The sequence below is a fragment of the Rhincodon typus genome, chromosome 43 (genome assembly GCF_021869965.1).
Source record: "Rhincodon typus isolate 14 chromosome 43, sRhiTyp1.1, whole genome shotgun sequence".
In the NCBI taxonomy this organism is placed as follows: Eukaryota; Metazoa; Chordata; class Chondrichthyes; order Orectolobiformes; family Rhincodontidae; genus Rhincodon; species Rhincodon typus.
The window spans coordinates 776769-789873 of record NC_063374.1 but is presented as its reverse complement, the minus strand read 5'-3'; the positions used below and the strand labels follow the sequence as shown (position 1 = coordinate 789873).

Here is a 13105-nt window from a genome sequence, read left to right as displayed (position 1 = left end):
CCCTCACCCCCATCCCAGGCCCCAAGAAGACTTTCCACATCAAGCAGATGTTCACCTGCACATCTGCCAATGTGGTATACTGCATCCGCTGTACCCATTGTGGTCTCCTCTACATCGGGGAAACCAAGCAGAGACTTGGGGACCGCTTTGCAGAACACCGATGCTCGGTTCACAATAAACAACTGCACCTCCCAGTCGCAAACCATTTCAACTCCCCCTCCCATGCCTCAGACGACATGTCCATCCTGGGCCTCCTGCTGTGCCACAACGATGCCACCCGAAGGTTGCAGCAACAGCAACTCATATTCCGCTTGGGAACCCTGCAGCCCAATGGTATCAATGTGGATTTCACAAGCTTCAAAATCTCCCCTCCCCCTACCGCATCCCAAAACCAGCCCAGTTCGTCCCCGCCTCCCTAACCTGTCCTTCCTCCCACCTATCCCCTCCTCCCACCTCAAGCCGCACCCCCATCTCCTACCTACTAACCTCATCCCTCCCCCTTGACCTGTCCCCTCCCTAACTCCCCACCTACACTCACCTTTACTGGCTTCATCCCCGCCTCTTCGACCTGTCTATTTCCTCTTCACCTATCTTCTCCTCTATCCATCTTCTATCCGCCTCCCCCTCTCTCCCTATTTATTTTCAGAACCCCCTTCCCCTCCCCCTCCCCCATTTCTGATGAAGGGTCCAGGCCCGAAACGTCAGCCTTCCTGCTCCTATGATGCTGCTTGGCCTGCTGTGTTCATCCAGCTCTGCACCTTGTGTCCTCTATTTACAGATGCTCTTTGGGTGAGCTGATATTTCGCCGCGGGGGTCCCCAAGGATCCGAAAGAAACGGAACAAACAAAACCTGGCGACTCTGGTGGCGGACAGGAGTCCCAGTTTTATGTTCGAGTCTTGGGAATAACGTTGCAAGTTTTGTTTTGGAGCTGGACATGCACACAACGTTTTTTAATCCGGCTCGCAGGAGCTCTTATCGTCCGTCTCACGGCGCACACTCCAACTTCCAGGTGACTGCTAGCATCTCAGAACCAATAGGAGGAGGGAACGGGACTGTCAGTTTGGGGCTGGTCTGGAGGGCAGAGTTGGAGCGGCTGCCCCTCCAACCATTCGGAGTGAATGAGGGTGGGGAAGGCCTGCTTGTCCAACCAATCGGAGTGAATGTGGGGTGGGGGCGCTACCACTCCAACCAATCGGAGTGCATAGCGGGGGAAGCCTGCCTCTCCAACCAATCGGAGTGAAGAAGGGTGGGGGCACGACTCCGACTAATCGGAGTGAATGAGTAGCTGCAGCCACCACATCCCACTACCCACCGTACCCAGCCACAGTGAATGAACGGGCGGCTGCCACTTCAACCAGTCAGAGTGAATGAGGATCGGGCTGATCCTGTCTCTCCCCGGTTGGCTGAAATTATCCTTTATTTGGAAACCCGATTTGTATCAAACCCCGGGAGGAAACTAGACCTTTCTGTTAAAAACCGAAAAAATCAGAAACAAAAAACAGAGGTTGCTGGAAAAGCTCAGCGAGTCTGACAGCATATGTGAAAAGAAATCCGAGTTAACGTTTCAGGTCCTGTGACCCTTCCTCAGAACTGATGGTAGGTAGGAAAATATCACTTTATGTGTAGAAGATATGGTGGGGAAGTAAGGAGTGAACGGTGGGGGCCGGGGGATGGGGAACAGAGCCCAAAGAGAGAGAATCACAGTTGGACAGATAAAGGAGTGGATAACGATCTGGCTAAAAGAGTGAATAGCTGTTAATTTATAGAACCCCTACAGTGTGAAAATAGGCCATTTGGGCCAACATGTCCATACCAACTCTCCAAAGAGCATCCCATCCAGACTCACCCCACCCACCCTTTATCCTTGTAACCAAGGATGTCTGTCCAAGTGTTCTTCTCTCTCTTTGGGCTCAATCCCCCCCCTACCATTTACTCCTTACCCCTTACCCCCACCCCACGTTCTACACGTAAAATCAACATTTTCCTAGCTACCATCAGTTCTGAGTAACGGTCAGCGGACACATAACATTAACTCTGATTTCTCTTCACAGATTCTGCCAGATCTGCTGAGCTTTCCCAGCAACTTCTGTTTTGGTTGTGTAGACCTTTCTGTCTGTGGCATTTAAAGGATGAAACCCTGTTGGGTGAAGCAAATATTTCAACTTTTTTTAATGAAATGGATCAATTCGTGACAGCAGGGATTATTTAAGAAATTAACAGCGTATTGGCTCTTTGTCTTTGAACTCATCCCTTGAAGATCAATATGAACTAGGGAAAGAATTCAAACGTTTTCAACTTATGTCCATGGTTGGGACCGTTTGGTGATGGTCGAATTGTTTGTCAGTCTTTGTAAGGGTGACCTGTACCTGTCCATACAAAGTGACCCGCACCTGCTTACACCAAAGCAGCCCATGTTTGAAAAACTCAAAATGGGCGTTAAGGATTAAAACAAAATGGGACAGCCTGCTCTAACATTGAAGTGAAACATAATGGTACTTTTGAACAAGACGACTTCAAAGTCAGGAAAGGAGCCTTACCACCAACCATCTGAGACAATTTTGATAGAGCTCCCCCGCCCCACCCCATCATCCAGACAGCTGTCCACCACACCTCCTCCATTCCTCACTCCACAGCTCTTAACTACACCCTCTCAAACATAATAAAGATAGGGTCCCCCTTGTCCTCACTTTCTACCTCACCAGCCTCCGCATCCAACACAACATCCTCAAACACTTCTGCCAATTCCAATTAGACCCCCATCCGGAACATCTTTCACTCGCCACCCCTCTTTACCTTCCGCAAGGACTGTTCTCTTTGCCACTTCTCAGTTCATGCTACACTCCCCACCAACCGCCCTGTACCTTCCCCTGTAACCGTAAATGATGCAACACCTGCCCACACACCACCTCCATTCAAGGCCCTCAACAGCCCTTCCAAGTGAGACAAAGCTTCACCTTCATCTCCTCCAACCTAGTCTATTGTATCCGGTGCTCCTGATGTGGTCTTCTCTACGTCAGTAGGCTAGGTGATCGTTTCACCGAGCATCTTTGCCTGGCCCATAACAGCCAACCCTAACCTCCCAGTCATTGCCCATTTCAACTACCCATCTGACATGTCCATCCTCGGCCTCCTCCAGTGTCTCAGTGACTCAAAACACAAATTTGAAGAACAACACCTTATCTTCCACCTGGGCACCCTACAGCCTGGAGGACTCAACATTTGAGTTCTCCAATTGCAAATAACCTGCCCACCCATCGCCCGCTTCCCTTCCAGCCCCACCTTCTGACCCTCCCTTCCAGCACCAACCAGATTCATCCCTCCCATTGACCAACCAGTTTGTACCTACCAGTGTCCACCTATCACCACCATTCCGCCTCCACCCCTTCCCCCACCCTCTTTATCTGCAGCTCCCCCTACCCCCACATCCAGCCCTGAAGAAGGCTAAGACCTGAAATGTTGACTGCTCCTTTCCTCCAGATACTGCTGTGTTCTTCCAGCCTCCTGTTCATCTTACCTTTGATACAAGAATGCCTAAGAACAGATGAGTGATTAATTCCAGCCTCATTAATGACAGTTTGATTGTCCCAGTAAATGAATAACACCAGGTGAGAGTCTCAGCCCATGAACCAGCCAGAATAACTCCCTAAGCAGCTGCAAAGATAACAGCTAAAGTTATTTCATACTAAATAATTGTTTCTTTGAAGTTACTCACAACATTAAGAAATAGGTTCTAGTTAAATAAAGATTCTTCAGGTAATCATAGAAGTAATCAGGTAATCACACTGTGTTATCTCCGACTCCAGCATCTGCAGTTCTTACTATCTCTGAGGGACGATCTAATACTTGTTTTTAATAATAGGAAATTAATTTGAGAGGCTAGAATCAAAGAAACTATTTCTTCAAATGGGGAATCCAGAATAAGGAAGCACAATCTTAAAAGAGCCCAGAGTGAAATGTGGAAGAACACATTCACAGAAAGGGTTGTAGATATCATGGCCATTTTTCCCCCATAGTTATAAATGTTGGATGTCAATTAAATTTCTGCAATGGTAGTTGATTGAATTTTGTTGATCACAGTCTGGACAATGGAACTGAGGTGCAATTTGGCAATGATCTACTGTAATAGTGCAGCAGATGTGAGGGGATGAATGGTCTGCTTCTGTTCCTATGTTCTGGTTGTAATCTCTCCAGTAATAATTGCCTCTAAGTGATAATCAATGATATTCAGTGTCTGATCCAGGGACAGGACAGGTTGTGATGGCAGAGGAGCGGAGTTGAGTTTATTCAGTGTTTGACCCGGAGCAGCCCTCACAACTTGCTGTCGGGGGCAGTCACTCTCCTGTCAGAAAGAGTTCAAAGGAGGGACCGCTTCATCAAGTCTCTGCCACTTGTATCCCACAGCAATCCAAATACAATGAGCAGCTACCAGCATTACATTTATTTTCCAATTGTTTTACAGTGATTCACCACAGTCATGATAGCTTACTGTTGGATCTTATATTTTATTGGAGAGTCTGAGTTGTGGGGTGGATTCATGTGACCTTTATTGTGTATTACTGTTCACTTACATCAGAAAGCAAAAAGGCACACAAAGAGCTTCAGAATGTCTTAATTTATACACTTGCAGCTTACAGTGCACATGCCCCCTTCCCCCCCACCTTTGACTACTATTGGTCAGCAGAGTTGTTCCTCAGTAAATCAACTCTCCGGTATAGCATCTTATGCGATTTCAGCTTGCTTCAGTAAAACAAAGCAATGGACAGGCTTATAGTCCACCCCGATCCTTTGTGAGGTTTTCCAGACTCACTTTTTTCTTGAGGCTTTTCATAATGAATACTGTATTTAAAGTAACATTTGCCAGCTGCACCTTGTTAAATTTATCTAATTAATTGGCAGTTATCATTGCAGGAAATACAAAAGAAAATTGATTTTTGATTCAATCTACTTCATTTCTCTGTAATGATAAGGAGGTTGCCTTTACTGACTGAAACTGGTTTGAATCTTTTCCTTTAATGATATGTAGATCTATAATTAATTATTGAACAACGAATTAGTGTGAGATGTTCTTATCCATGTCTTATGAGTCAGCTGCAACCTTGAGGTGCTATTGTATCAAAGGGGGATTGTTATTATTTCTTTACAGATTGCCTATTGTTTTACTTGTGAAAGCCATATTAATTAAATGTTATTATCTACGTCTTGTGTGTCAACAGCTACTGCTGACCTTGAATTTAAGGAGGTTCCCAAGCACTAAACTACTGTCAGCCATGCTCTGCTGCATTAGCCCTGGGCAGCCGTTGGCCATTTTGTGCTGTTCAGTCAGGGGCAGCCCTAACACTTACATATAATGGAAGTAAGCCTTTTAGAAAATAATCCTTAACCCTCCACCTTTGGCATATCTAGAATATTAAATCCCACTCCAGTTGTTGGGATGTTTATGACCAGCAGGAATAAACCCTGTCAGAGTAAACCCAGTTCAGTCTGGTGGTGATGAACAGCAGCAGCAGCAGAATCCAAATAAACACACAATGAATGGTTTTTACCCTGTGCGAATGAGCTGATGTACTCTCAAGCGTGAGGAATGAGTAAACCCCTTTCCACACTCAACATTTAACAGGTTTCTCTTCCTTATGAATCCACTGGTGTTCCACCAAATTAGTGTACTGACTAAATCCCTTCCCACACTCTGGGCAGCTGAATGGCTTCTCCCCAGTGAATGCGTTGGTGTACTTGCAGGTGGTACGATTGCTTAAACCTCTTTCCACAGTCAGAGCACTTGAATGGTTTCTCGTTGGCGTGAATGACCTCGTACTTCCACAGGCCAGATGAATCTTGGAATCCCTTCCCACACACAAAGCAGGTGATTGGCCTCTCTTCACCGTGAACTCGCTGGTGTGTCAGCAAGTTGGATGAATAAATGAAGTCTTTGTCACACTGAGCATGTGAACGGTCTCTCCCCAGTGTGAAATCGCTGGTGCGCAGCAAGACTGAAGGGCCAAATGAATCCCTTCCTACAGACAGAGCAGGTGAATGGTCTCTCCTCAGAGGGACAGCGCCGATGAGAATCCAGGTTGGATAAGGAATTGAATCGCTTCTCACAATCACTACAGGAATATCTCCCCCTGCAGTGAGTACGTTTGTGCTTTGACAGAGCAGATGCTTCACTGAAGCCTTGTCCACATTCTGAGCACATGAGAGATTTTTCCACATTGTGAACAGTGCTTTCTTCCTGCACATTAAAAGGCCAATGTTATTTTGCTCCTGATGTGATATTTGGCTTGATTAGATTGTCTGCAAACCTGTCCTTTATATTCGCCTGAAATCAGAACATACAAGAGTCATCACAATCAATCAATACTAGATAGAAATCCAAAAAGACAATTCCATTTTCTACATTTTTTTTTGCTTTTCTTTTTAGGGTATGAAGGTCGGTCTCCAGGGGCCCAAGCCTGTTACGAATTGCCCCCATGTCCAGGTGAGGGCTTCAGGCTCAGGGTTATGAGCTACAGCTAAAGGCAGTTAGTTAATCTTTGGTGGTGATGGCTGAGGAGCTGGAACCTTGAGAGACAGGAACTTCTCATGGAGGATCCTTCAGGAAGGCCATGGGGTTTCCTTGCAGCACACACCAGGAATGCATCAGGAAACCACCTATTCTTTTGAAAATACGAGGCTCATAAGAGCAAACAATGAGGAAAATGGAAGAAAAATGCAAGAGATGGAGAAATGAGCAGAAGGCTTGCCCTTGTGCAGATGACATTGCTCACTGGTTCCTATCTCTGTCTCTGTCTCTCTCCTGAAGGTACTGGCTCTGACTGGGTGCAGTCTTATGATGACTAGATTCCTTGCTCAGGTCAGTGACATTCTGAGAATTAAATAGTGACATGTTCAGGACAGGGGACAGGGTCTGGGGATAAGGGCAGGGCCAATAAAGGGCCTGTGTTTCCTCTTTAAGGAACAAGTTAATCATATGTGCAGAGTTTTTGAATCACTGAGTTGAAACAAGCCAATGATGGAGGCTAATCTAATAATGCTAATGGCATGTCTGAACAGCATCATTATTTTAATCTTCAACTTTTACAAAAGAGATAAGCATGTATCTTTTTATTTTTCTGCACTTTACATCGTAGACTAAAGTGGGAAAAGAACTGCTCTTAAAAAATGAAGGATTGTGGAAGAGATTGTTGCACTTTTTAAAAGCAAGCTATTAACACATTGTAAGAATCATTTATCCTGTTGCTTGTTCAACTAGTTGGGGAGCAGGTGCATTAGTTTCAGGCGAGCTGGAGCCAGGCTATGTGTATGAAGAGTCATTCAGGTAGTAACAAGTAGCTGATGGTTCTGCTGGGTGGTGACCAGTTGTCAAAAAACTCAAGAAAATTACAATTACCAGTAAGGCTGAGTAAAATTGCTGGAACTGCAAGTTGACAAGTCCTAGGTCCAGATGGATTTCATCTCTGGGTTTTAAGTAGCTAGTGAGACAGTTAATGCATTGATTTTAATTTCCCAAAGCTCATCAGATTCAGAAAAGGTTCGTTTAGATGGGAAAATAGCTAACATTTCAATTCAAGAAAAGGAGGGGGGAGGGCAGAAAGCTGGAAACTATAGGCCAGTTAGCTTAATATCTGCATAGGGAAAATGTTAGAAGCTATTATGAACCACATTATAACAGGGTACTTGGATTAGTTTAAGGTAATCAGAGAGCCAACCTGCTTTAATAAAAGGGTGTTTAACCAATTTACTGGAATTCTTTGAAGAACTGTAGATAAAGATGAACCAGTGGATACTGTATTTAGGTTTACAGAAGGCATTTAATAACATGCCACATCAAAGGTTATTGTGGAAAATTGAACCTCATGGTGAAGGGGGTAACATATTAGCATGGAAAAGAAGTCTGGCTGCTAACAGGAGGTTGAGAGTAGGAATAAATGGGTCTTTTGTAGGATGGCAGGATGTCATGAGTGGTGTGCCACAGGGTGCTGGTGCCTCAACTCTTTACAATGTACATAAATAATTTGGATGAAGGGATTGAAGGTAGATAGCTAATTTTGCTGATGATACAAAGGTAGGTAGGAAAGTGAGTTGTGAAGAGGATGTAAGGAGACTACAAAGAGATATGGATAGGTTCTAGACAGCATATTTTTAAGGTGTCAGGAGAAAGATTTAAAAGGGATGTGAGGGGCAAATTGTCACACAGAGGGTGGTTTGTATGTGGAATGAACTGCCAGAAGGAAGTGGTAGATGCAGGTACTGTTACAATACCAAAAAGAAATTTGGACAAGTACAAGAAGAGGGAAGGTTTAGAAGGCAACAGGAGGTCTTTGTGAATGTTGGTACCAGTGACTTGGGTAGGGAAAGGGGTGAGGTTCTGCAGACAGAATATCGGAAACTAGACAGGGAATTAAAAAGTTGTCAAATAAACCTGTTGGACCATAACCTGATGTCATGTGATTTCTGACATATGTTTGATGATGAAGGGTTTCTGCCTGCCAACAAGTATGTGATTGGCTCCCAGGTAGCTGAACAGTTTGTGGCTGGTGAATGAGGTAGACAAAAGCCTTTGCACTTCTGGAACAGGAGATCCTGCCTTATGTCAGCAAAAGACAAACATCAAGTGAACCCTATGGTCAGAGACCATTGAATTGCCTTCCCAGTTTTTCCCCTCCACCAATCACACCAACTTGTTTGTCTGACTGTATCAGTGTGTGTGTAGGGGAGTTTTAAGGGGGTTAGAGTTTTAACTACTGGAGTTATAAAGTTGTTATACGTATGGTTCATAGCTGTTTACCTGTAGCTAGAATCTATTTATTTGTAATCCTTGTTATAGAGTCAGAGTCATGGCCATGCTGACCATAATCCCAAACTAAACAAGTCCCACCTGCCTGCACATGGCCCATATCCCTCCAAACATTTCTTATTCATGTCCTATCCAATGTCTTTCAAATGTTATAACTGTACTGGCATCCACCACTCCTCAGGAAGTTCATTTCATACACAAACCACTGTATAAAAAAAACACACAAAACAACGCCCTTGTCTTATTAAAATCTCCCTCTTCTCACCTTAAAAATGTGTCCACCCTAGAGGGAAGGCATCTGCCATTCACCTTATCTATACCCCTCACGATTTTATAAACGTCTATAAAAGGTCACACCTCAAACTGCTACACTCCCAGTGAAAAAGGACCCAGCCTATCCAGCCTTTAATTACAACTCAAACCCTCCATTCCCAGCAACATCCTGACATATCTGTACAGAAGCCTGTTCCACACTCTCTACCTGGGTCTAAAGGACATGTAAATTGGGGAATTTTGTGTGTTTTGTATTTTTATGAAATCTTTGACTCTTGTGATGACCCCAAGAACAGCAAGGCTTGATTTCTAATGGGTTACCCCATGAGGCACAACAACATTGTAATGTCGTAATATGCCCAAGTAAATCTAACTTTCAATGTTTGATCTCAGACTGACCCATACCGCACCAGCAGCTTCTAATGTCATCACACCCTAGTAAATGGATAAATTATTCAGAAATCTTCCAGGAGAGTTTGAGAGATTGTGAAATAATAAGAAGACAGTTCTTGTTAGCATTTACAGTAAGGATGTAGGGGTCTTTGATTCTGTTACAGACTCAATTAAATTTAACAGGGAAATGACAAAAAAGAGGAATGTGAAATATGATGATGAAATAAGAAGTTATACTGAATTCATTAGCCTGAAGAAATAAAAGTATTTGTGATGAATTCAGCTTCTTTAATTGAGTTGTTGTGAAGTTAAAAAGTCTAGTTGTTTCTCCTATCTGGTTGAGTTGTCAACTTTTGGCATCATGACCCAGCGTCAAAACAAGTTGACCATCACATCTCAAGGTAGGAGAGAGGAAACTGATCCACAACAAAAGTTTGAATTCAAAGTATTTGATCAACTTAACAACTGAACCATGAAAAGCATCATATTAGCGTTCTGAGGAAGGGTCACCGGACCTGAAATGTTAACTGTTTTTTCCTTCACAGATGCTGCCAGACCTGCTGGGCTTTTCCAGCAACTTTGTTTTTGATCATTTTAGCATCTCCATTTACAACTGATCAGTGTCTAATTTACCCTTGGAATAAATCTGTAAATTCTTCAAGAACTTTTCCTGAATTAGAGACAGAATAATGTATCATCAACAAATTAATATATCCCATCAGTCTCCAAATCAGTTAAATCAATGGTAACTATTCTCATATTTTAATTCTCTAATTGTCTCTCTTGATATCATTTTCCTCATGTACCCACCTTCCATCCCCCCCCCCAACTCAACTTTAAACATCATTCCTTTCTTGTTGTCTGATCACTGTCTCCCTCTTTGTCCCATTACTCTGTTCCTCCCTCAGACATCCACCTGCAATATTCTTCAAAAATAACCAAGGGCTTTCTGTGAGCAGTGTAGGGTGGCTCAGTGGTTAGCACTGCTGCCCCACAGTGCCAGGGATGTAGGTTCAATTCCAGCTTTTGGTGACTGTCTGCGTGGAATTTGCACATACTCCGCATGTCTGCATGGGTTTCCTCCGAGTGCTCCAGTTTCCTCCCACAGTCCAAAGACGTGCAAGTTAGGTGGATTAGCGATTGGAAAAAACTCCACACAGGGTTATGGGGACGGGTCTGAATGGGATGCCCTTTGGAGGGTCTGTGCAGACTCAATGGGCCAAATGGCCTCTTTCTGGACTCTAGGGGTTCTATGATTCTTTTTCCTGCACAGACACACTTGTTCATTTACAGACCTTTCCTGACCATTCACAATTTAATTTGTTATTCATTAATATATGCTTCCTGACCAGTCTCCATTCCCAGAGCTCTCCAGGCTGTCTGTCAACAGAAATATTTTAAAAGGGGTAGAGAAATCTGAACAGTAAAGAGGTGAGAAATTCCATCTATCAAGTTGTTGTAACCCTGCAATATCCATTGCTAATCCACCTAACCCGCACATCCCTGGGCAATTTAGCATGTCTAATCCACCTAACCTACACATCTTTGGACTGTGGGAGGAAACCCACACAGACACGGGGAGAATGTGCAAACTCCACACAGACAGTTGCCCAAAGATGGAATCTATCCCGGGTCCCTGGCACTGAGAGGTAGCATTGCTAACCACTGAGCCACCGTGCTGCCCGGTCAAAGAAAAAGTCATGGTTAAGTCCCAGGAGCAGGACTTAATTAAAACTAACCGCATTGTCATGAGACCATTGAAAGTCCATGAAGCTATTAGATGAAAGATGCATTGTTTTAGAGGTGATTGAAAGATTTGATCAATCAATCTAGAGTAAACATGCAAGTCCCAGCTGCCCATAATCACTTACTCAAAGTCAGCCTGTTGGATGGAACCACCAGGATCTGCCCAACTGCCGAGTCTCAACTGCCCTCTTCCAGTATTCCCTCACTTTTATACGCTGTAGTGATCCAGCTCCAGCCCCCACTTTTCTTTGTCTTCTATGCTGGGTTTTGGCAGGAGAAATTTCTCCTATCTGCAACTTACAAGGTCACATTCCTTGCAATTTTCTTCAGTAATTTACTCATTTCCCTTTATCTGCCTTGTCTGCTGTCATTTCTTCCAGTTTCAATGTTAGATCTGATACCATACATCAGAATATAATCAATTCTATTTCAGACTTCTGTTTGAGCTAATAACATGGGTAAGAATGGACAAACCCTGTCCTCTCCTCTGATCTGATTGCTTTCCAATTCTGCAGAATGGATGGTCTTAGCAGTGTTGCTGCAGACAGGTTGCCACAGCAAAGTGCCTGTTCTGAAGTTTTAAGCTAAACTTCTCTTTCCCACAACACATTAAATCAAACATTTTAACTCAGTATATTATACCTATGTTATAAGAGGTTTGGAATTGTAAATCTTGTAAACTTGTTCTCCAGGTTTACAAGCTGTTTGAAAATATTACCCTACATTTTATAAAATGAATGATTGATTCAGCTACAGAAGGAATATTGTAGGTTTTGGGTATCTGACACCAGGGAGGATGTAAAGACTATGAAGAGTGTACAGCAGACATTCACTACCACAGCTCTTTGTAAACCTATTGATTAGCCCAGAAGATGTAGAAGTAGAAGTATGCCATTCTGTCCACCTAGTCCCATCAACTGCTGTTTGCCCATAGTTTGTGAAATTCTTTCTTCTATTCAATTCCCCTTTGAAATGTACTGTTCAATCTGCTCCCACCAAACTGTCAGACAGTGCATTCCAGATTGGAATAACTCACTGTGGAATGAAATATTTTCCCAGAGTGACCTGTTGCAGCAGTGGAATTGCTGTTTGAGATTTTATTTGTTCATGGGATCTGGACATTTTTGGCTAGGCCAGCAATTGTTATCCATCCCTAATTGCCAGGACAGCAGTTAAGTGTCAAGCACATTACTGCAGGTTTGTAGTCACATGGTAGGCCTGATTAGGTAAGGATGCCAAAATTCCTCCTCAAAAGGATATTAGTCAATTAAATGTTTTTGTAATGATAATTAACAATGTTTATATGGTCACCATTAGACTCACAGTTATATTGTTGTACAGCATGGAAACAGAGTCTTCGGTCCAACTCATCCATGCTGACCAGATATTTTAAATTAATCTAGTCTATTTGCCATCATTTGGCCCACATCCCTCTAAACCCTTCCAGATGCCATTTAAATGTTGCAATTGTACCAGCTTCCACCACTTCTTCTGGCAGTTCATTCCATACACGCACCACCCTCTACGTGAAAAAGTTGCCCCTTTGGTTCCTTTTAAATCCTTCCCCTCTTACCTTAAGTCTATGCCCTCTAGTTTTGGGCTCCTCTACCCTGGGAAAAAGACTTTGGCTATTCGCCCTATCCAAGCCCCTCATGATTTTATAAACCTCGACAAAGGTCACCCCTCAGCCTCTGACACTCCAGGAAAAATAGCCCCAACCTCTCCTACAGCCTCCAAACCTGGAAATATCCTTGTCCCCTTTTGCTTATTCCAGATTTTTCTTATTGAATTCAACTTCACTTTCCTGCTCTTCTGATGCTGCCTGGCCCACTGTGCCACCGCTCACTCGGCATATGCAGTTCTCGCCACCGCTCACTCGGCATATGCAGTTCTCGCCA

At 43.7% G+C, this 13105-nt stretch overlaps 2 long non-coding RNA genes across 2 annotated transcripts in view; one reads left to right on the top strand and one right to left on the bottom strand.

Annotated features, from left to right (window-relative positions):
* LOC125487673 overlaps positions 1 to 9659 on the top strand; it is a 27926-nt gene extending 18267 nt beyond the window's left edge. Inside the window, exons 3-4 of the long non-coding RNA XR_007266027.1 lie at positions 779 to 1010; positions 6420 to 9659. This is a non-coding gene — a long non-coding RNA (uncharacterized LOC125487673). The remainder of the gene's footprint in view (positions 1 to 778; positions 1011 to 6419) is intronic.
* Positions 4529 to 13105, bottom strand: part of LOC125487676 — an 18909-nt gene continuing 10332 nt past the window's right edge. Inside the window, exon 2 of the long non-coding RNA XR_007266031.1 lies at positions 4529 to 6317. This is a non-coding gene — a long non-coding RNA (uncharacterized LOC125487676). The remainder of the gene's footprint in view (positions 6318 to 13105) is intronic.